Genomic DNA, 22,206 nt, shown 5'->3' with positions numbered 1-22,206 from the left:
CCTCCATGTGTGTGCTGAGCCATGTACACACCATCTCTTCCCCTTACACTATAAATGTAAAAAACGCCCATATAGATTGGTGATAGAACACTTGATTCCATGTCCAGAACATGGAAGGCAGACAAAGCAGCAAAATGACCCAACAGACATGGTCAGCAAGCGATGACCTGTTTGAATTGCTTATTTGGATTTATACAAATTCTCTGGTGAACAAAATTGGCCCATGTAAGATGTTGTTCTCGGAGTGAATTGCTCTTCCTTAAGAGATAATAATAATAATAATGTCATATTATTATTGTTTAGTTTTTCAAGACGGAGTTTCTCTGTGTAGCTTTGTCTGTCCTGTAACTCACTATGTAGATCAGACTGGCCTTCAACTCAGAGATCTTCCTACCTCTGCATCTCAAGTGCTGGGATTAAAGGTATGTACCACCACTATGTGGCTAAAGTCAATGTTTTTTTTTTTTATTGATGTGTATGTCTACGAAAGAATATACAAATCCTATAAACACTGTTGAGTGAAAATTTGAAAATTGATCACATCCATGTGTGTTGGTGAGTTTATTGGTCAACTTAACACCTGTTAGAACCATTTTGGAAAAGAGAACATTAGCTGAGGAATGTCTCTATCAGATTGGCCGGTGGACAAGTCTATAGCACAAGTTCTTGATTAATGCCACCTGGGACGGGGGACGGGGGATGGGGGATGGGGGGGCGGGGTCCTGGTTGGTATAAGAAAGCAGGCTGAGCAAGCCATGAGGAGTAAGACAGTAAGCAGCGCTCCTCTGTGGCCTCTGTTTCAGTTCCTGCCTCTCCATCCCTGCCCAGATTTTCTCCAGTGTGACAGACTGTGTTGTGGAAGTGTAAACAAAATGAGCTCTTTTCTCCCCCAGGTCGCTTTTGATGGCTGTGTTTATCACAGCAACAGAAAGCTAACTAATATATGTGATCATTCAGCTTAAAAATGTTAGTGTAACTGTGCCCTTGGGGCGATTGTCCTGTGCCAGCCATTGTGGTTCACAGGTGTCATCTCTTGGTAGGTCCCTGATTGGTTCCTTCCCTCCGTTGGAAGCTTGCATGGTACCCTCTGGTGCCTTGAGTGCTAGTCCTTAGGGAGGGGCCTTTCAAATCAGTTCCAGCTCAGGGGCTTCTGGGCCCTGTGTCTGAAGTGCTTGGTGCCTTCAGCAAACTTACCTTCCACCTCTGTGGGGAGAATGGAGGAGGAGTCTCTTAGACATCCAGAACCAATTGGGATTTTTGTTAGGTGGGTTTTGGCATCTGGAGGGAGCATGGTTGACCCAGATGAGAAAATTACATTTAAACTATGTAAGTATACATGTGAATATTTATACATGTGAGTGTATTATAGTTTTTGGTTTAGGTAGATAGTTAATAGTATAGTTCCATATGACTTTTTCAGACATCCTTACTGTTATTTACCCTCCCCCATCCTTGTCCTTATTTTATATTTATCTTCTTCCTTACGCCCTACTGAGCCTTCCTTTCCCATTCCCTGACCAGATCGCTTGTACCCTCCATTTCCTCTGTTGCTCCCCCACCCACACCACAGCAATGATCTTTTATTTCCCTGATTTTTATTTCTGTAGTTACTGCAAGTTACTCAGATCTGAAGATTTGGAGCTAAGCCACCAATGAGATAGAACAAGCCACATTTGTCTTTCTGGGTTTGGGATACCTTGCTCAATATGATCCTTTCTAGTTCCATCTGCTCCCCTGAAAATTTCATGATTTTTCTTTACGAGGGAATAATATTCCACAGTGCATATGTGCCGCATTTTTATTATCCATTTATTGACTGAAGGACAAATGTTTCACTGCATTTCTCAGTGCAGTGGTTTGGATAGGTGTGGCCACAGGGAGTTGTATTATTAGGAGGTGTGGCCTTGTTGGAGAGGTTGGCCTTACTGGAGGAAGTGTATCACTGTGGAGGCAGGCTTTGAGGTCTCCTAGGCTCAAGCTCCACCCAGTGTGGAATCTCAGTCTCCAACCCCTGGCTGCCTTCAGGTCAAGATGTAGAACTCTTGCCTGCATGATGCCAGATGCCATGCTCCCACCATGATGAAAATGGACTGAATCTCTGAAACTGTAAGCCGGCCCCAGTTAAATGTTCGCCTTTGTAAGAGTTGTCTTGGTCATGGTGTCTCTTCTCAGCAATAAGACCCTACTTCACAGTTATGGTGAATAGAGCAGCAGTGAACACAGCTGAAAAAGAATCTGTGGGCTAGGATGTTGAGTCCTCTGAGCTTATTATATCAAGGAGTGGGATAGCTGGCTCATTTGGTAGATTTAAGTTTAGCTTTTTGGGAATTCTCCACACTGATTTCTGGAGTGGCTGTACCAGTTTGCAATCCCACTGACTAAGCACGAAGGTTCCATTTTCCCTACACATGTACATTTCAGAGCACATGCCTGGGAGTAGAGTGCTCTGCCAAATGGCAGCGTTTACCCAGGACCATGCACTTCTCTCTAGCAGCTACCACCTGTGCAGCAAGGCGTTGCCCTGGCAGGGCCTGGGAGCACAGCCCTTGCTCGCTCGCTCTCCATGCTTCCTGGTGTTTGCTCCAGCCTTTCTCCTCAAAGCAGATGTGTCTCATTATACTTCCCACACTAACTAATGCTATTAAATTTTTAAATGTATTTTTATAGGCTACTTAAATGTATTTACACCAACTGCCCATTCAAGTCCTTCACCCATATTTTCTTTTGGGTACCTGTTCCACAGAACTCCTTTGATGGTAACTGTTTGTAGGGTGAATTGCTGTTTTGTGGTACTTGGTTACACAGCAGTGGAGTCCGGGATGCTCTTGTATGGTTTTGGTTTGGCTGTGTGTTGTGTGGTACTGAGCATCAGAGCTACAGGCCCCTTGCGTGTTGGTGACAGGCTCCCATGTTGGTGGCTGTTGAAGCCCCAGCTATCATCCCTGCCTTCTGCTCCAGGAGACCCAGCCCTCCCGCTTGGCTCCACCCACCCGGATTCTCCATCTATCACTATTTTCCCCTTCGGATTTCTTTTTCCTCTTTTTAGACCTTGTTTTCTAGGTTTTTGGATAAGCACTACAGTTACAAGGTTCAAAGACAAAACAAAATTATGAAGGAGTATTTAGTGAAGTCATTTGACTATGTCTCCACTCCATCCCGGTCTATTACCTTCTAACCTGACACACTTTAATATCAGGAATAAAAGCAGATTATTTATATTGTATCTCTTCCTCTGACCTGTGCTTGGCTCTTTTCAGTGAACATTGCATTTTGGAGAGCTTTCTCTTTAATTCATAATGAGTTTTCTCATTGTTAGGAGAACAATGATATCCTGTTACAGGAATTTATCTTAACACACAGGCTGTTAGGGGATGTGGACCGTCCAAACTCTAGCAGTGATCTGTGGGGTCACAACCGTTGTCACAGCATCGACAAGTATGAGCTCCCCTTTCCCCACAGGCACTTGAACACAGTGGGGTATTTGGATTTTTGCTCTTTTGATGATGTAAATTCTAATAAGTTTTTCTATATGTAACTTGGTTAAGTCATCCTTCAGAGTTAGGAGTGGGTCCTTGATTCTGCTCTTGTCCACGCATTCATCCTCATTTCCCTCCCAACACCTCACACTGCAGGATCTCTATATGATAAGAGGGGGGAAACATAACCCCCAACAGCATCTGCCAGCAGACAAGAAATGTGGTATCAAACATGTTCTATCGAGGTCTGCTTACTAAAAGGTTCCCCTTGCTTTGGACCTGAATCCCACATTGGCAGTCCACAGAGACTGAGGACAAGGCTGCTGTCAGTGTCCTGATCACTGTGGGGGTTGACTGACTGAGGGTAGGGAGACTCCAATCACACAGCATCCTGCTCCACGCCCATCTCGCCCCCTCCTGTGGGTACCAGAGGTCTTTCTCATGGAGGTCAAGTGGAACTTAGGCTTTGGGATGCCATTGGTGGAAATTGTTTGCTCGTGAGATAAAACCTGTTGGTTCTGCCATTTTAAAGGACCAATACCTATGCTGCAAACATGTTTCCAGTGGGAAAGGAGCAATGAATCCAGATCATCAAGTTCCTTCCCTTAGTTTGGGGATCAGCATTACCATGAAGTTACCAACTCATCAAGATAATCTTTTTTTCTTTTTAAAGATGGTTCTCACTATGCACCTTTGGCTGGTCTGGCCATCTACATGTAGATCAGGCTAGTCTAGAACTCCCAAGATACCTGCCTGCCTCTGCCTTCTGAGTTTGGGATTAAAGGCATTTGCCACCACAACTGGATATTGTAGGTATTGCACTGTACTGTATTGTATCATATTAACTGTGTCTTTCCATAATATTAACTGAAATCATTGGCAACCTGAACTTCTTGCCTTCTGTGGTTAGCTGTTGAAAACTTAAATTGATGTGGTGTGAAGACACTAATGAGATAAACATCTGGTTGGCATGTTTCTTCTATCTAACATGCTGTGACTTCAGTATGAACCAGTGCTAGCTATTTGGACCCCCACCCCACCCCAAAAGCTTCTAAAGAGCTTTAAGTGAGGTGGCATATGTCTGTAATCACAAACCTTGGGAAGTCAGCTATCCATTTATACTGTCTCCTCAAACCCCCCAAAGTTTCAGAAAACACAAAATGTAATGACTTCTGTGTCTTGGGAACACAAAACAGCAACCCACTGACAATGAGCCCAATTATAACCTGTCTGTTTGATTCTAGGGAAGGGAAGAAAAAGCAAACAGAAAGGCACGAAGGGTTGGAGCTTCTTGACCAATGATCCTAGAGCTGTGCCAATGACTTACTACTCTTTCATGATTACATACTTCTGATTCAAAGGTTTCTTGTTCTCTGACACCTAAACTCCGTCCTCTAGTGGTCTTCCAGGAGCTGCGCATGTCCAAAGGCTTGGTGCCCTCTGAGCTTTCCTTACAGGCCCCAGATAGTGTCAGTATGAGTCTGGTTGGCTTGCCACAGTTCTTTGGTGCTAAATGTGTCTCTTGTGATGACACTCTTCCCCACTTCAGCTGGCATCTGTTTACTTTGAGTTAATTTTAGATAAAGCAGATTAATCATTACATTGCAACGATGCCAGCAGCACAGTTGGCAAGTCACAGAGGGGCATAGGAATCAGGAAGCCTGACTCTGAATGTCAGCCCCTGCTTCTCTCCAGTGGGATAGGTGGGAAGAAGAGAGAATAGACCTCCCTGTGGATGATCTGAGCTGTGCCTGGGGCCTGCCATGGGGCCTGGCCTATGATGACTGTGTATGCTGCACTTGAACAGTTAGAAGAACAAGATCCAGAAGAGAATAAATAGAATCGGATTTGAGTCAGGAAGCCCAAGCCCGGAAGTCTGGCAGTGCAGGGCTTGTGGGTGGGATGGGGGCAGACCTGTCCTCTTTCCCAAGGCAGCAGCCAGCTGGAATCTGTGCATCACTTTAACCTTAGAATGGTTGCTTCTCCCTAGTACCTATGGCACTTTAGAATATGGATGTCCCACCTGCCCTCCCAGAATTAATCAGAGCAAACTCCTCACTTTGGGGAGGGTGGTGGTTGGCCCTGTCATGCAGAGCAACCACATTTATCTTACAGAGTTGTGTTACTTTTTCCCTTTATTTGCCAAAGCCCCCTTTTCTCCCAGCAGCATCCTTTTCTGCTTCCCCTCTGTTCCTTCTGGTCTCAGTTGTAATCTCTATCCCTGACCCTCACTGGATTGTAAAGTCCACTGGGCCAGAAGCCAGGTTTGCTAGACACGCTCATAGGCAGGTGAGGCACGGGCACTTACCTTAGCAGTGGACTCAGGAGCACAGGGAAGAGAACTAGATAGAGATGGCCACGTGACGCTGGGAAGAAGAGACTGGCCAAGGCAGGCCATGCTTCGTTCCCTTGCTTTTCCTCTCTCTTCTCTCAGGACCTGGTTCATGCAGGGCAAGGGACGGTGCCACTGAGCTATGCCCCAGTCCCCAAAGTAGTCCTTCTCATCTATATCAGTACTGAAGACAAAAACTCAATTCTCCCTAGCAAGAAAAATAAATAGGAAAAATATTTTTCATCTGCACTTTGGAGACCCTTGAAGGATTTGGTTTCTGCCATGCTCTCTGTCCGCCCAGCCTTGGGAAGCAGATTTTTCTTCTGCTATGACCTTAGTGGAGAAGCAGTGAACTTAGAGGCTCCTAGCTGGAGACTGCCCTTTCCTTCCCTGAAGTGAGGTCTGTGTTCAGGGCTGGCTTCCAAAGGTGGGGCTTCTGGCAGTGAGCTGTGTGATTACACTGAGGAGATGACAACAGCAAAGACGTGGAAAGGCTGGGTAGACAGGTAGGTCCGGTTCTTCCACACTTGAGGTCAGCAGGATGTGTGCCAACCTGGCTTGGCTTTAACTCCAGTGTCTGGCTATCAGTCCTATTGTCTGACTGGCTTCCCAAGGCTGGCCAGGCTGCTGCACCACAGGCCTACCAGAGAGACAAGGACTCAACTCATGGAAGGGTGTGACTTAGCTTTTAGAGGATGGTTTTTCAAACATTGGTAAGATGGGTGGCTGGCATATAGACGTACAATGATTACTCTTAAATTTCAACTTATTAATGAACTAACCAGAAAGGTGTTCTTACCCCTTCAAAGGAAAATCCAGAGGACAGGCACATCTGTGAATCAGAATGTGGCAGAATAATGTAGAATAATGTGAATAATGCAGTTGAGGAGGGCCCCGAGTGGAGCTGGCTGATGTCTGTGCTTAGAATCATGCACATGTGTTGCTGTTGGTCTTAAACATTAAATGTGGAGCATGTGAGAAGTGTGACTGGAAGTCAGACATTGTGAGCCCAAAGAAGCAGAGTGGTCTGTAGAGAACGGATGTATAGGCCTGCTCTGTGGTTTGTAATCTATGGCGTTTCTAGATCATTCTGTATGTTAGCTTGACAATTTGTGGTGGTTACTACAAGCTCAGTTTGTTTCTTTAATCACATCTGCTTCGCTGCCCTAGTTCATTCTTCCAGGAGATAGCAAAAATAAGCAGGACATTCCCAAACAAGACTTCTGAGTGTGTGAAATGGGTCCTGACGACATTCTGCCACTCAAGGGAAGGAAGACGTCATTCTACAGAGAGCTCTGTTATAGCTTAGGGACATAGCCTTCTGGGAGGGCCTGGGCCAACCTCTCTTGATTATCTATGTTGGTGTAAACATATGCTGTAAAAGCACATGTGGCATTGCTGGCAGTCCCAAAGCATAAGTCACTTAGCTGCCCATTCACAAATCATAGACGAAATGTGATATGTACAGTAGAGCACCATGCGTTCTTGAGAAGGAAGACAATTCTGATACATGTTATAAAATAGATGAAACATTTTTATACATATGTATACATACATACACACACATTATATACATACATACATACATACATATTTGAGACATGGTCTCATTATATAGTCTTGGTTGACCTAGAACTTGCTATGTAGATTAGACATGCTTCAAACTCAGAAATCTGCCTGTCTTTGCCTCCCAAGTACTGAGATGGATGAACCATTAAAGATACAAAAAGTACAAGCACTCTGTGATATTGGGGGCCTTCAAATGTGGCCCCAGTATATGATGATGTATCTCGAATTGAAGAAATTTAAGAAATAAAGGACAAATCTTACCTTTCCACCACCTTTTCCCTGTAATAGGTCCCTGCTACAAGGACATTGAGCCAGTCCTGCTGTCCCTACCTTAGTACACCGTGTGTGCTGCATTCAGTGAACACCACACTGTGTTCATTATGCTATGTGTGCCCCTTTGTCTTACCACGTTTTCTATAGTTTTCTACTCTTCATAAAGTCTAGTATGAAACACTCTGCTTCCACAGCCCCAGAACTTAGACAGCTGAGGCAAGGGCATCGGATTCAAGTCCAGCGTCATTTATATAGCAAGTTCAAGGCCATCCTGAGTTATTTTTTTTAAAGATGTATTTATTTTATTTATATGAGTACACTGTAGCTGTCTTCAGGTACACCAGAAGAAGGTGTCAGATCCCATTACAGATGGTTGTGAGCCACCATGTGGGTGCTGGGAATCGAACTCAGGACCTCTGGAAGAGCAGTCAGTGCTCTTAACCACTGAGCCATCTCTCCAGCCCCCCATCCTGAGTTATTAAGACCCCGTCCCAACAAGGGAAACCTAGCTTTATTGATGCAGGCCTTCAGTACATTATGTAGACTGATGCGTAAAACTTGCTACAGATACATTTGCACATTCCCCTTGATTGTCTGCACTTTGTCATAGGAGTCTGGGCTTTTGGAAGAGTAGAGGAAGATGATATTTTTCTTACCATGGATATGATTAGTACATGATGTATCAGAGCTGGTGTGGGAAGCTTTAGCCTGGTTTGTGGGAGATGCGCCATTTTCCAGTAGGAACCAGTTGCAGCACCAAATCCTTTGGTTGTACAACAGAGAAGAATTTCAGAGTGAGGGAAGGTTAGTTTATTACATAAGCACAAGAGTTAGGACACACTTTAAATAGAAGTGGAGGCATTTAGAGAGGGTCATTAGGAGATGACACATATAGACACATATAGACACATATAGAGACATAGAGACATATAGGTATGGGCCTCTCAAGAGAATTGCCTTGGGGTATTTTTGCAGTAATTACATATATGACCTGGTGGCTTGTAAGATCCAAAGGAGGTCATCTACAATAAGGTTTAAATATTAAACAGTTTATTTATTTTAATTTTTACAGCATATTTGTCTATAATTAAGGTTAAACAGAATTTAAAAATTAATGTTTACAAAGTGTCATTAAATATGAACTGGTTTACTTGGTTTTGTTTGTGGGTTTTGTTTTGTTTTGAGAAAGGGTCCTGGGTGACCTAGAACTCACTATGTAGACCAGGATTGTTGCAAGATATTTCCTATCCATTCGCACTGAGGCAGTGAGAGGCCAGTGATTGGAGGAGAGAGAGGAGGAGGGGCTAAGAGGGGAGGAGGGAGAAAGAGGGTTGGTGGACCACAAGAGCAGAGGAGAGAGAGGGAGGCACGGATGTCCAGATGGCTTCAGACTTTATTTCTGGTGTTTTAGAGAGGTTAGAAATACTAGGATAAGACTTTATCATTGTAAATTGGTATTATGAAATTGGGAGTTTCTTATATTTGGTTAGCTATTCAAGTTTAAGAATCATGCTTTACTGGATACTTAGAAGGAGTGGTGCAGAGGCCTGGTGGGGCAGTACTTGGTACTCCTTAATTATTTTCCACTACACTGGCTGGCCTTGATCTCCTAGAGAATTAAAGGTGTGGCCACAATGTCCTATAGTTTACTTGTTCTTAAAGAATTTCCTTCTACAAAGGATACTGGGGCTGTGGATCCAGGTTTGATTCTTGCCAGTCCGGCTCAAAATCGGCTGGAACCCCAGCGCCAGGGCATCTGATACCCTCTTCTGCTTCCATGGCCACAGGGCATGAGTGTGGTGCAGACATTCATGCAGACAAAACACCCACACTTATAAAAATCTTTAAGGTGCATTGTTTGGACTCAAAGAAGAGAAGAGGTGAATGGGGTTAAAGGTCAAGGTCAGATGCTAACTTCAGCTGGAGTGTGCAAAGTCCTTATTCGGGAAGTGTTTAGGAAGATAAGCGCTATCTCTGTAGGCAGTTTGATTTCAACTGTGGTTTTAAAGTTTCTAGATTTTGACCAGATACCCAAAGGGCTTCTTTTCCCTCCCTGGGCCCTGCCAGTCTTCTGCATTTTCTGCCTTGTCTCATTTAGTCACACTAAGGTAGTTAGTAGGTCCTGAGATCCAGGAGATACAGGCGAGCTCAGACAGAGTTTCATATGGTTGTAGAAACTTGCACACCAGGAAATGCAGGGTTAGGCAGAATGAACCACAGAGGCAGGGTAGGCTGGAGCTCAGAGATACTTGTGAGAGCAGGCAGCTTGCTGCTTCTGGAGGGGAGATGAACAAGATAGCTGTAAGTGTGGAGTTAGAAATCAAATCAAAGGTGAAGATTCAAATCAGAGGTGAGTGCTAAGTCCATCAGCATGTCCAGGTCAGAAGGAAAAACTGGTCTGTCTGGTATTTTAAAAATCTTACAAAGTGTTGCTAGGTTCTGGAAAATGTCTCTCTGGTAGCAGTGCCCTTCATGGTATCTGTTGGCAGTTCCCCCTTAAATCTCTCAGGCTCAGAAAAGGATCCTTGGCCTCCCCTTTGGATGTCCATTTTGACTTGAGAAGGAGGGAGAGAATGACGAAGCCAGAGGAGGACATCCGGTGTCTTGTCTCTCATGTTTCACCTTACTTCCTTGAGCGATGGCCTCTCAGTGAGCCTGGAGCTAAGCTAGCATCCTGGAAGCCCCAGCCGTCTGTCTGTCTGTCTGTCCGTGCTCCAGTCTCCACTCCCATCTGCAGCCCAGGCACACCTACCACCCTGGTTCTTAGATAAAGGTGTAGTGTGGACTCGGGTCCTTAAGTGAGTGTGGTAAATGTTCTTACCAGCATAGCTGCAGTTGGGGATGGCGAAGCTGTAGAGAGAGGAGGTGGTTGTGCTTGCTGCTGATGGCTATACAGCCATCTCACGTGCCCACGGAACCTACATTAAAGAAATTCACAAATTGCATAACAAATGACTCCCATGAAGAAGTATGGAGAGGGTCCTGATCCTGGAAAGGATTGATCTAGTATGGGAAGGGAATATAAAGACAGAGAAAAAGGAGGGAGGTGATTGGAGAAGGGATGGAGAGAAAAAGGTTTATGGGACATATGGGGAGGGGGGATCCGGGAAAGGGGAAATCATTTGGAATGTAAACAAAGAATATAGAAAATAAAAATATATATAAAAAAGAAATTCTTTGTGCATGCATGTATATGTGTGGAGTGTTTGTGTGTATGAGTGTGGGCAGCACATGCTGCAGTGTGTGTTTGTGTGTGTGTGTGTGTGTGTGTGTGTGTGGTTGTTAGAGGACCCCAGTGATGTCTTCACCTTCCGCCTTGGTGGAAGCAGGCTTTCTCATTTGCCATTAACACTCGAGGTAAGCCTGTCCCTTGGCTCTCTGCTCCCCTCCGCATTGGTGGTTGTTAGGCAGGGGGTGGCCTTGTAACCTGGGGTTCAGGTTTGTTGGGGGGAATAACCTGCAGATGCTGGTCTTGCTGGGGATTAGCCTAGAGACTGGAGCTAGGTTTGGGTTTTGTAGGAAGGTAACTTGGAAATTAATGCTAGATTTACCGGAGTTCAAAGTCAGGTTCTCTAAAATGGGGTCTGAACTTATAAGATTTGGTCTCTCAGTATCAATTCTTTTGTGAGTGCTTATTTCAGATTCCTTATTTGTGATTGTAGCAGTCAGGAAATTTTGAAATTTAAAAGATTGACTAAGCTTATTGTTCTTTTAAACATTAATTTATGGAGACAGGGTTTTCTGTAACCAAGGCTGGCGTTGAACTCATGGAACCACGGACGAGCCTGAACTTCTGAGCTTTTTTACCTCTGGCTCCTGAGTGCTGGCATTTCCAGCTGTGTGTGCAACAAAATAGCCATTACTGTATTGCTGCAATGTTAGGCTAAAAGCATAATTTTCTATACTATAATCAATACTGGAGCAAAATATTGGAACTTTGTGTTATAAAGGGGAAATTTTGGCTCAGGAAAGAATTCCCACCTCTTGCCTTCGGACTGTGCTCTTGGTTACGTTTTAACTCATTATGCTAGTTTTGTCTCTTTGCTGAGGGACACTGTGAACCATAAGGCATAGCCTCAAGCTCTAGTGACAAAGGTGACAGGATGTGCAGGAGAAACCATTTATGGCCCGTGCATCTTGTTTTGCCTTTTTCTCTGAACATTTGATAGGGAGAAACCCAGTGGCATCTGGCCTTTCGAGTCCAGAACGGGGATGACATGTTAGCTCTACTTGACAAGTTTGATGTGACATTGGAATAAATGTTACCTTCCAGCCGTTTTCACAAGATGTCCAGGTAAATTTATGCAGCTCAGAACACTTTACTGACTTTATTAGGTAAGGGAGATTTTTTTCTTTTTTCTTTTCTTAAAATGCTTTTCTTGTTTTAAAATCTCAATCCAGCTGTTGTAGTGTATATCTATAATCTCAGTGTTCAGGAGGTGGGAGCAGTAGGGTTGTAAGTACAAGACCAGCCTGGGTAACACACTAGGTCTCGTTCTCAAAGACTCAAACCAAAACAAAACATTGCAATGCCGCCTGGCAATGTGCAAGCAGCCTGGAGTGACTGCTTTTGGCAGAAGGCCACGGAAACATCCCTGCCTCTCTGTGATATATAGGTAGAGTTGACACATTGTTAAAAAAACAATGACCATAAATAGAGGATGTGTTAGGCCTGGGCTCAGTCACTGACTAAAGTTGAAAAGGAAGGGGCCCTGAGATCTGTTCCTGGGGCAGGTTCATCACATGCAGACATGGTTGCTAGGTGCCAGACCTCCAACATGATAGCCCAGTCAGTGCTGTAGAAGTAGGTGAGGGACAAGCCCTCAGCTTCCCTCCCTCTCTCTGTCCCTGCCTTCCACTCTTCCTCCCTCCCTTTCTCTCCTTCCCTCCCTCTGTCCCTCCTTCCCTCCCTTTCTCCTTCCTCCCAGTACCTCTCTCTCCCCTTCCTTCCTTCATATGAGTTTATTTTATTTAAAAATCAACTTCTAATATATTAAAAATTGTATATTTTATAAAGACCGCCCCCCCCCCCCAGGGAATGCTTAGCATATGCATATGTCTGCTCTGTGTGGCGCTTTGGGATTTCTGAAGAGGATATACTAATTTTTTGGCCTTTTACTTACTTCATTCACTAAACAAAATTTTCTATCAGCCTTTCTTGCTTCCTCTCCCTTGATCTTGTCCATTCTTAATCTTTTGTACAATTTTACAATTGATTCATCTGTTGTTACAAAGTTTGGGATTGTAAGGTCATTAAAGGTCAGTTTTAAAGTGACTTCAGTTTATTGCTCCATTTATGTCCCCCTTGTTATTTCTCCAAGGGATAGTTTTTTTTTTCTCTCTCTCTCTGTTAAAGTGTCCTGTGCTTTGTTTGTTTAGTTCTGGGTTCTGGATTCCAGTTCAAGCTATGAAACGGTAAAAAAAAAAAAAAAAAAAAAAAAAAGGTTACTTTAGGGTCTTAGGAATGACAGCGCTGAGCAGGTCTTCCAGTGGAGGCAGGATCAGCGGGAGCTGACAGAGGCAAGCAGACTTCTTTGAAATAAACAGGGTAAGTTCTTTGTAGGCGACTTCATTGACTGTTGTTAAAGAAAGAGGCTTATATGATAGACACATGACTGAAAGGCCAGGAAACCAACAGAAAACCAAGAGTGAAGACAGAGTCTCACTCTGGCTATCCTGGTGCTCACTATGTAGATGAGGCTGGCCTAAAACGAACGTAGACCCACGTGCCTCTTCTGAGGCGTGTGCCACCCGCAATGCCTGCTCCTACCCCGACTTTTTACCCACAGATGAATTCTCCTTTCCTGCCACTCTGCCATTGTGTGGCTGGGCATGTGCACTGTGGCCGTAGCTCTCCTCCTGCCCAGTGTCTGGGGCTTCCGTTTTACTGTCCTACCCCAGTGTGCTCTGTGCTGTCTGGATCCACATTTGGGTTATACTGTTTGGGTCTGTTGTAAGCGAGTCTTCTACAGATGTGACTTTTTGGTATACCCCAGTGCTTCCGTTGACTCCCTTGAGTTATGTATTTTATGACGCCTGCTCTGGCCTTAGGACAGCCTCTCAGTTCTCTCAGTGTCTGCGGCAGCTCTGAGGGTCATCCCAGCTGTTTTCTTCCCTTTGTATCAGCTTCTTAAAGCTTTGGTCATTGTGGTGGGTATGCAGTAGAATCTCCTAGTGTTTGTAATGTCCCAATGCCTAATTAGGCTAAACATGTTACCATATGTTCTATTACCAATCATTTGATTATGTTTCTTGGGGAGAGGATTACTCATAATTTTTGCCCTAGTTTTTTATTGTGTTGCCTGGGATTAGATTATCATTGCTTTCTAAAAATTCTTAAACATAATCTGAGCCAAAGTTTTTGTTTATATTTTACCCTACTTGGTGGCTTGTATTTTCATTCTTTAAAAAATTAACATTTGTGTATGAATGTTTTGCTGAATGTATGTCTGTGTAACATGTATATACAGTGCCCATGGAGACAAGTAGAGGGTGTCAGATTCCCGGTGGAACTGGAGTTACCTTTTGTTGTGAGCCACCAAGCCGGTGCTGGGAACTGAACCCCGGTCCTCTAGAAACACAGCCAGTGCACTTAACCTCTGAGCCATGTCTCCCGCCTTCATTTTTTATTCCTAAGGTTTCTTCTGATGACACACACACACACACACACACACACACACACACACACACACATACACTTTTAATCCCAGCACTCTAGAGGGGGAGGGTGGTGGATTTCTGTAAGCTCAAGGCCAACCTGGTCTACATACTGAGTTCTAGGCTAGCTAGGCTACATCATAAAATTGTGCCTCAAAAGAGTTTGAATTTTACACAGTCTAGTTGATTAGTTTTTATAAGTAAAGTTTTGTTAGCATGTTTTTGTGTATTCCAAGTTGTCTTACTGTTTATCTGGAATGTGCATTGAATATAAAGTAAAATTTAAAAACAGCTTTGAGTTGATTTGGCCTTCATTAAAGTCATTCACTTTCCTTCTTATTGCACATCACACACCCTATAGCTAGGGCTGTGCTTCTGGCTCTTAACACTGCTCCATTGCTTAGTTTATCTGGATTTTGTGTTCTAGAAAAAAGCAAGCATGATAAAGCACGGGCCCTGCTCCGGACTTGCTTACAATCTAAGGGAAGAGTCAGATAGTAATGTTAATGTTAATGGAGGAGGTACAGTTGACAAGTTAACGCTCTGTTAGTCGCCTCTCTAACGGGCTTCCTTTTCTGCAGTAGGAAAACTTCCTGTTTTGAAAAGTACATTGTTTGGTTATGTGGCTTTTCTTTGCAGTTTAACATACACACATCTATTCCAAGACAAATTGTTAGGAATCCACCTGTTTCGAGGGCTGGGATGAGCAGGGTGTTCAGGGAGTCCAGCCTTGGGCAGTAGGTGGCAGTGTTGGTCAAGCAAGTGAAGGCTTAAGATATCTGGCTAGTCCTAGGGACTGAGCCAGGGCAGAATCCTCGCCCAGGATGAATGAAGAATGTGTCAGGACCATGAGGAAGGAACAGAGAAAGGACTGGGAAAGGTGAAGGAGGGCCAGGGGAAGGATCTATTTATGCAGGCCTGGGTGCTCAGCTCTGAGAGGGCACCCACATTTTATTGTTCAGTCACCCAACTTCCTCCTCTTAGGTATCCTTAACCTTTCTTTGCTAAATGCAGAAGAGAAATTGCAAAGGGACTCACCAGGGCTCCATCTCAGTCTGTCTTCACAATTTACGCTCCCAGTCACCAGCAACAACAGTTTGTTGTGGAATGGCCAGTTCTTGCTGCTCGGAAGAGTTGGCTCCTCGCAGGCCAAGAGATGTATCGTCTGAGCCTAGCTGTGCTGGCGTGTCTTTGGCTCCTCCTCTAGGTCTGCTCAGAGTTGGAGTCTGGCTGGGTTCAGACACAACTGTCTGCATTCCTGGACCTGTCTGCCAGGGGATGTGGCAGAGATTTCCTCCTGGTTTTGTTTTGTTTTGTTTGTTTGTGGTTTGTGTTTGCATGTTTGTTTGAGATGTCTTCATCGGCAGACACCCAGGTGCGGGCCATTTGTCCTTTGCAGAGAACCGCCACGTTCTCTCCAGTAGTACAGCCCTTTTCCCTGGCTGTGTGACTGTAGTTTGTAGCTGGGTGCTCATTAGATTCCTAACTCTGCCTCATGGACCTATAGCTTCATGAGAGTCTGAGCGCCACGTCTGTGATCACATGGTCACCACTGCTTAGCTCTGAGCCTGACATCCCTTGATGCCCACCAGAAGAATGGATAAAAGCCAAATGATGTTCTTGAGTTGACTTTGAGTTACCAGGTGGTATAGTACTTATTTGTACACCACCCTATAGGGAGCATATTCTGTCATATTGTATTTAGCATACTAAAGAAAATCAAAGATTTAAATGAACTTAAATCCATTTCAGAAGTTGAACAATATTTGTGTTTTTGAAGCAATTCTTGTTAAGTGTAAACTGCTAACACAAAATTGATTGTGACTGTGAATTTTATCAATAATGACAAAAATACAACTAATTAAGAATTTAAAGCCAGCAAATTTCACAAATGTCACAAAATAAAATAGCATTTTCTGGTACTAATTCTAATGCACTTGAACTTTTTTTTTTTTTTGCACATATTTTGGCTGCCTGTCATATGGAGTTAGTAATGACATCTGTGACTCAGGTAAGAAGGTGTTTTTGTTTTCTCAGTAGTCTAGTTAGTAAACTTTTCTTCTGTCTGAAGTTGTTTGACTTCTTATATAATTTTCTCATGGCATTATATAAGGTCTGCATCTCCGCAGTTAATGAGGGCGTCTGCATCTCTTTGTCAGGAGCATGCTTGAGGGGGAGGTTTCTACCCCCTCGGGACGTGAGGACCATTTTCCTGGCTCATCCCTTTTACTTTTCATAATGTACTCGGAAACACAGTTATGAAAGATAAATAGAAACTCGGAATAGTTGCACATGCTAATTACAAAGCCCTTGTGCCAGAGTCCCAGAGCCTGGAATTATGAGCCAACAGCTCAACGTTTTAAAATCAAAACCAGTCACTCAATTACACGACTGCTCTTCCACTTGTCTTTAGGCATATAGTTGAACTGAGTGATTTTGAACTTTTTTCCATAACTGAAGTTTCGAACATGCTTTTTATAGAAGTAAACTATATACAGAGAAAAATGTGCATGTTTTATGTGACCTGATAGATTTTTTTACAAATCGACCTACCTATCTGCTCCAAGTTCAGATTAAGCTCAGAAGCCTCCTCAGGTTCATTTCAGAATCCACCTCCACCCAGCAAGAATAGTCAGTGATGGGCCGGAGAGATGGCTCAGCAGTTAAGAGCACTGACTGCTCTTCCAGAGGTACTGAGTTCAAATCCCAGCAACCACATGGTGGCTCACAACCATTTGTAATGAGATCTGATGTCCTCTTCTGGTGTGTCTGAAGACAGCTACAGTGTACTTACATATAATAAATAAATCAATCTTTTTTTTTTTAAAGAAAGAAACTGTAGACTGTTAAGAGTTCCAAAGATTAAACAACAACAACAACAACAAAAAGAATAGCCAGTGATTACTTCCAACAGCATGTATTAGTCTGCCTGATTCTGACTGTTTTGTAAGTAGATCAATGTGACACGTTCTTGTTCCTATGTGGCATCTCCCTAGCACTGATATTGGGCAACCCATCTCTGCCATTGTGAATAGCTGAAGATTCTTCTCTCTCAGTGCTAATTCCATTGAGAGAACAGACCAGGATGTGGGTGTCCATGCACATCTGAGTACAGTGTGGGCCTCCGGTGAATACAGCTTTCACGAGCCTTCCAGTAAAATGCCCCTTAGTATACATTCCCTTTGGATAAGTTCCTAAATGTGTAATTATGGATGGATGCAGTTTGCATGTAGCTATCTTTGGTTAGATAGTTTCAAATAGTTGTTCAAAACTGCAGTTCATGCCTTCATCAGAGGAGTATGTGAACTTGGGTCTCTTATGTCATGATGGATACTTAGTATTTTGGTCCATTGATGTTTGATTTTTGAGGCAGGGTCTCATGTAGTCCAGGCTGGCTTAAGATTTGCTGTGTATTTGAGGGTGACCTTGAATTCCTCATCTTCTTGCCTCTGTACCTCCCAAGTGCGGGGGTCACAGGTGTGTTGCCACGATTTCTGGTATTTCTGTCCTTTAATTTAGACTTTTAAGTACCTGTTTAGTTGTATCTTAGTGCATTTTAGTTTGTATTGCTTTTGATTGTGTGTGTGTGTGTGTGTGTACACTTGGGGTCTATCGAGGGGCATGCATATGGAGGGCTGAGGACAACTTTGTATTGGATTGCTTCTCTCCTTCAAGTTTAAAACTTATAAAGTTTATTTTATGTGTCTGTGTTTTTTGCCTGCATGTATGTCTGTATACTGCATGTGTGTCTAGAACCTATGGAGACTAGAAGAGAGGGCACCAATCTTCTGGAAGGAGTTACAGTGTGAAATCACCGTGTGGGTGCTGGGGATTTAATCTCTGAAAAATCAGCAAGTGCTCTTTACCTCTGAGCCATTTCTCCAGCCTGCTTGCTCTCTTTCAATCTTCTCTGTGCTCTTGGAATTGAACTCAAGTTTCCCTGCTTTTGCAACAAGGGCTTTTTATACTGGTACAGGACAGCCAGGGCTATGCAGAGGCACCTTGTTCTAAAAAAATAAAAGGATTTTGTTCAACAACATGGTTTGGTATTGCATAAGGTTTTAGAATCATTGTCATATTAGGAAAACCTCTATCGGTGGGTTTTTTGTTTTTTTTGAGGGAGGGTCTCACTATTTAGTCTTAGATGCCCTGGAACTCACTATGTAGACCAGGCTAAGTGGGAACACATAGAGATTTTCCAGTTTCTCCTTCCCAAGTGCTGGGATTAAAGGCATGCACTGGCTCTAAAGATTCATAATTGATGTGTATATTATATATGTCTCTCTGTATATGTGCATGTAGGCATACACAGAGGCCAGAAGAGTGTGTCAGACGTGCTGGAGATGGAGTTACAGGTGGTTTGTGAGCCACTCCCTGTAGGTGCTGGGAGCCAAACTCAGGGCTTCTGGAGGAGGAGCAAGGACTCTGGACCACAGAGCATCTTCCCCGCTTCCTTATAGGTCCCTTTCGTGCATGAGCTTTAGGACCTCAGGGTCTTTCTCATATGTATTCTTGTTGAGTAGACTACAGGAAATTTACATAGTCTATAGTATACAATTATAGAAAAATAAGAAAGATCCCAGCTTTATAAACCCATAAAATGGCGAATGGCCCTTCTACGACATGTTATATAAGTGAACCAAGTTGGAGGAACATACACAGGGGTGCTTTTTATATATATTAGGTATATTTTCACAAGAAAACAAAACAAAACAACCTGTCACATACTAGTGAGACCCAACACACTGGTCAGCACTAGGAAAAAGGTCAACGGGATGAGTTAGAGCATGCGAAATGTCTAAGGACCTTTACAAACACAATCAAGCGCTTAATTGTTTTGGGTTTTTTGGTTTTTTGAGGCAGGGTTTCTCTGTGTAGGCCAGATGTCCTGGAACTCCCTCTGTAGACCAGGCTGGCCTCTTACTCAGAGATCTGCCTGCCTTTGTCTCCCAAGTGCTGGGACGAAAGGCGTGTACCACCAATGCCTGGCCACCAAATGCTTAATTGGTAAACCAGGGTATTACAGATTTAAAACAAAACTTATAATATTTGGTATCATCATAAACAAGCAAACTTCTTTTAATTTAGTTTTTGAGACAGGGGCTCATTGTGTAGCCCCGACTAGCCTGAAACCCACTATGTAAACCAGCCTGGTCTTTACCATCTGCCTTTGTTGACAAATACCCTAAAGGCAGACTGCCAATGCTTATTGAAAGTTTCTCAGCTATCAGTGGTTTGGATACTTGCTTATATATATCTTGAGACTAGGCATTTGAGAAAATGTCAGTGTTGCTGGAAGTAACTGTCAGGTTAGAAGACAGAGTATAGAAATGGGGAAGAGAAAATAATGTCTTCAGGTCAGATTCAAATGGCCTCAGTCTGAACAGAGAATGAACAAGCTGGGTGGATGGCTGAAAAGTCTGGACGATCAAGTACTCACTAGCAGGAATGAGCAAGTCCACATCGAGATCTTAGTGGTCAACTGGATTTCCTAGTTAAAGGAAGTAGGAGAAAGGGCTTGCTGAATTGCATGACTTCTCTGCTGGGCCTGGAGAGCACATAGAGTTTGGAACATCAAAGTGCATCAGGAAACCAAGAACCTGTTTGGAATCTCTGTGGCTCCAAGAAGACATAGGACCCTGATTTGCAGGACCACAGTTGGAATGTTCTGAGCATCACAATAGAGAAACCTGGCAAATTCTGCTGTAACCAAGCAATTAAAGTCAACATTACTGATGGTCATGCCAGCATTTGTGCCACCTGACCTGAGGCACACATCTGTATTTTCTCTTTGCCAAACCATGTTCAGTATGAACAATGCATGTATACACAGTCAGACAGACTTACACTGTGACCCTGTCTGAAACAACTTGCCTGGACTCTTAGACTCTTAGACTATTCTGTCACTGATGGTTCCCTGAGAGAAAATCTGTTAATATAATTCACAAAAGACAAGGAAATGGGGCTGTGCAGGACACGAGGACTGAAGAGATGAAGCAGTTAATAAGAGCTTTGGGATTCTTCACTGGATCTGGGATGAAATGAAGGAAAACCCAAACAAAATAAAACCCTAGCCCATCAGACCCGCAGCAGGGAATCTGGGGGAAATGTGAACATGAACTAGCATCTCGTCAGGGTGGCTTCACTGCTGGGATGGGCTTGGCTTGCAGGGAGGCTGTCCTTGGAGACAGATGCCAGCGAATGCAGAGCTCTGACCTTGCATTCTAACGGAAGTGATTTGATGACAAGCAAACTGTACTTACACATATTGAGAAAACAAATGTGCTGTCTTACAAAATATAAAATGCTAAAAAACTTATCCATAAGCTTGAAATATTTGCGATACCGACACAGAGAAACTCCCAGGGCATTTCAGGTGTCTAGTGTGGCATCTAATCCCCATATTAGCTTACGCTAAGGATACTAATTTACTATTGTGTCACTGATGGTTCCCTGAGAGAAAATCTGTTAATATAATTCACAGCATCAAATCAAAACAAGAATGCCGAGATGACATTTGATAAAAATCAAAATCCTTTCCCGTTTTAACACACTTTTAAATGAAGTGCAGGAGCACACAGCTGCTTCCTACACATGGCAATTGCAAATTTAGTTCTGAATGTCAGCATCGCAATTTGCAGAGCCATCCCTTGAAGTATTTTCATTAAAGGCAGGCTCAAGAAAATTATTCTTGCTGCCACTTATTTTTATATTTGGATGGTAGTAGCCAAAATAGATGAGAAGAAATCGAAATACAAATCTCAAAGTACAAGCTGTGTTTTTCATTGTTTGGTGATGATGTGAATATTTAGCTGGAAGATGATAAGATACCTGATGAACTATTATATATACAATTATGAAATGCTACTTCCAGTAAAAATTAACAGCCGTCTGATCCTGAAACTGTAGAAAAGGAGGTATTTGGCATACCTCCTTTTGGAACTACATAGTGAATTCTAAACAGACAGAGCTAAAAATGAGACCATTCAAAAACAACAACAAGGAGAATGAAAGTATGGTTGGGGGAGAACACAATGGGAAAAATTGCTGTGCAATCACAGGGACCTGAAATTGGACCCCAGCATCCACACAGAAAGTTGGTCATGACAGGATGTGCCTGTAAGCCAGTATTGTGAGGCAAAGGTGAGAAGATCACAGGGCCTTGGCTGTCTACGCCGCCTAGCCCACTGGTAAGTTCTAGGTTCAGGAAAAAACCCTGTTTCCAGAGACTAAAATGGAGAGCAATAGAGAAAGATTCTTGGTGTTAACTTCTGTCTTTCACACATGCCTGTGCACATGTGCGTGCAAAGAATAAAAAGAGAAACATCAATTGGTCATTTCAATAGAAGCAGAAATGATGTGCAGAGAACACTGAAATGCGATTTAAAACTTTTAGGCTGCAAGTAGGACTTTTGACCTGATATAAAAGAATATGTCCCAGTTAAAATGTAAACATCTCAGTGATTGTATGTGTTAGAGCATCATAGAGTTAAATGAACAAAGACTAAAGGCTGGAAAAATGATCCCATTGTCCTTTTCTCAGTTCTTACGATTATTTTATAAAAAAGTAAATGATGACCATACTCTACAGAAATGGATGGCAAGTGACTAGGAATATAGTATCATAGTATTGCCAGAAGTTAATGGGCAAACATTAAATGGTGCATTTTATACACATAATAGTCCATTATGATAACAATATTTTAAAAAGATATCTATCTATCTATCTATCTATCTATCTATCTATCTATCTATCTATTTATTATGAGAACACTGTAGCTGTCTTGAGATACCAGAAGAGGGCATCAGATTTCCTTTTTTTTTTCTTTTAACTTTTCGAATCTTGGTTTTATTTATTTCATTTTTTTTTTTTTTTTTAGTTTTACCATTGTATTTTTC

The 22,206-nt window shown here is 43.0% G+C and overlaps 1 protein-coding gene across 1 annotated transcript in view; it reads left to right on the top strand.

Moving 5' to 3' along the window:
* Positions 1–22,206, top strand: part of Fank1 (fibronectin type III and ankyrin repeat domains 1) — a 120,675-nt gene that overhangs the window by 8,420 nt on the left and 90,049 nt on the right. The gene's annotated exons all lie outside the window — the stretch shown is intronic.

This window comes from Apodemus sylvaticus, chromosome 1 (genome assembly GCF_947179515.1).
Source record: "Apodemus sylvaticus chromosome 1, mApoSyl1.1, whole genome shotgun sequence".
Classification (NCBI taxonomy): Eukaryota; Metazoa; Chordata; class Mammalia; order Rodentia; family Muridae; genus Apodemus; species Apodemus sylvaticus.
The sequence above is the reverse complement of the archived record's forward strand: the minus strand, read 5'-3'. Positions and strand labels throughout refer to the sequence as shown.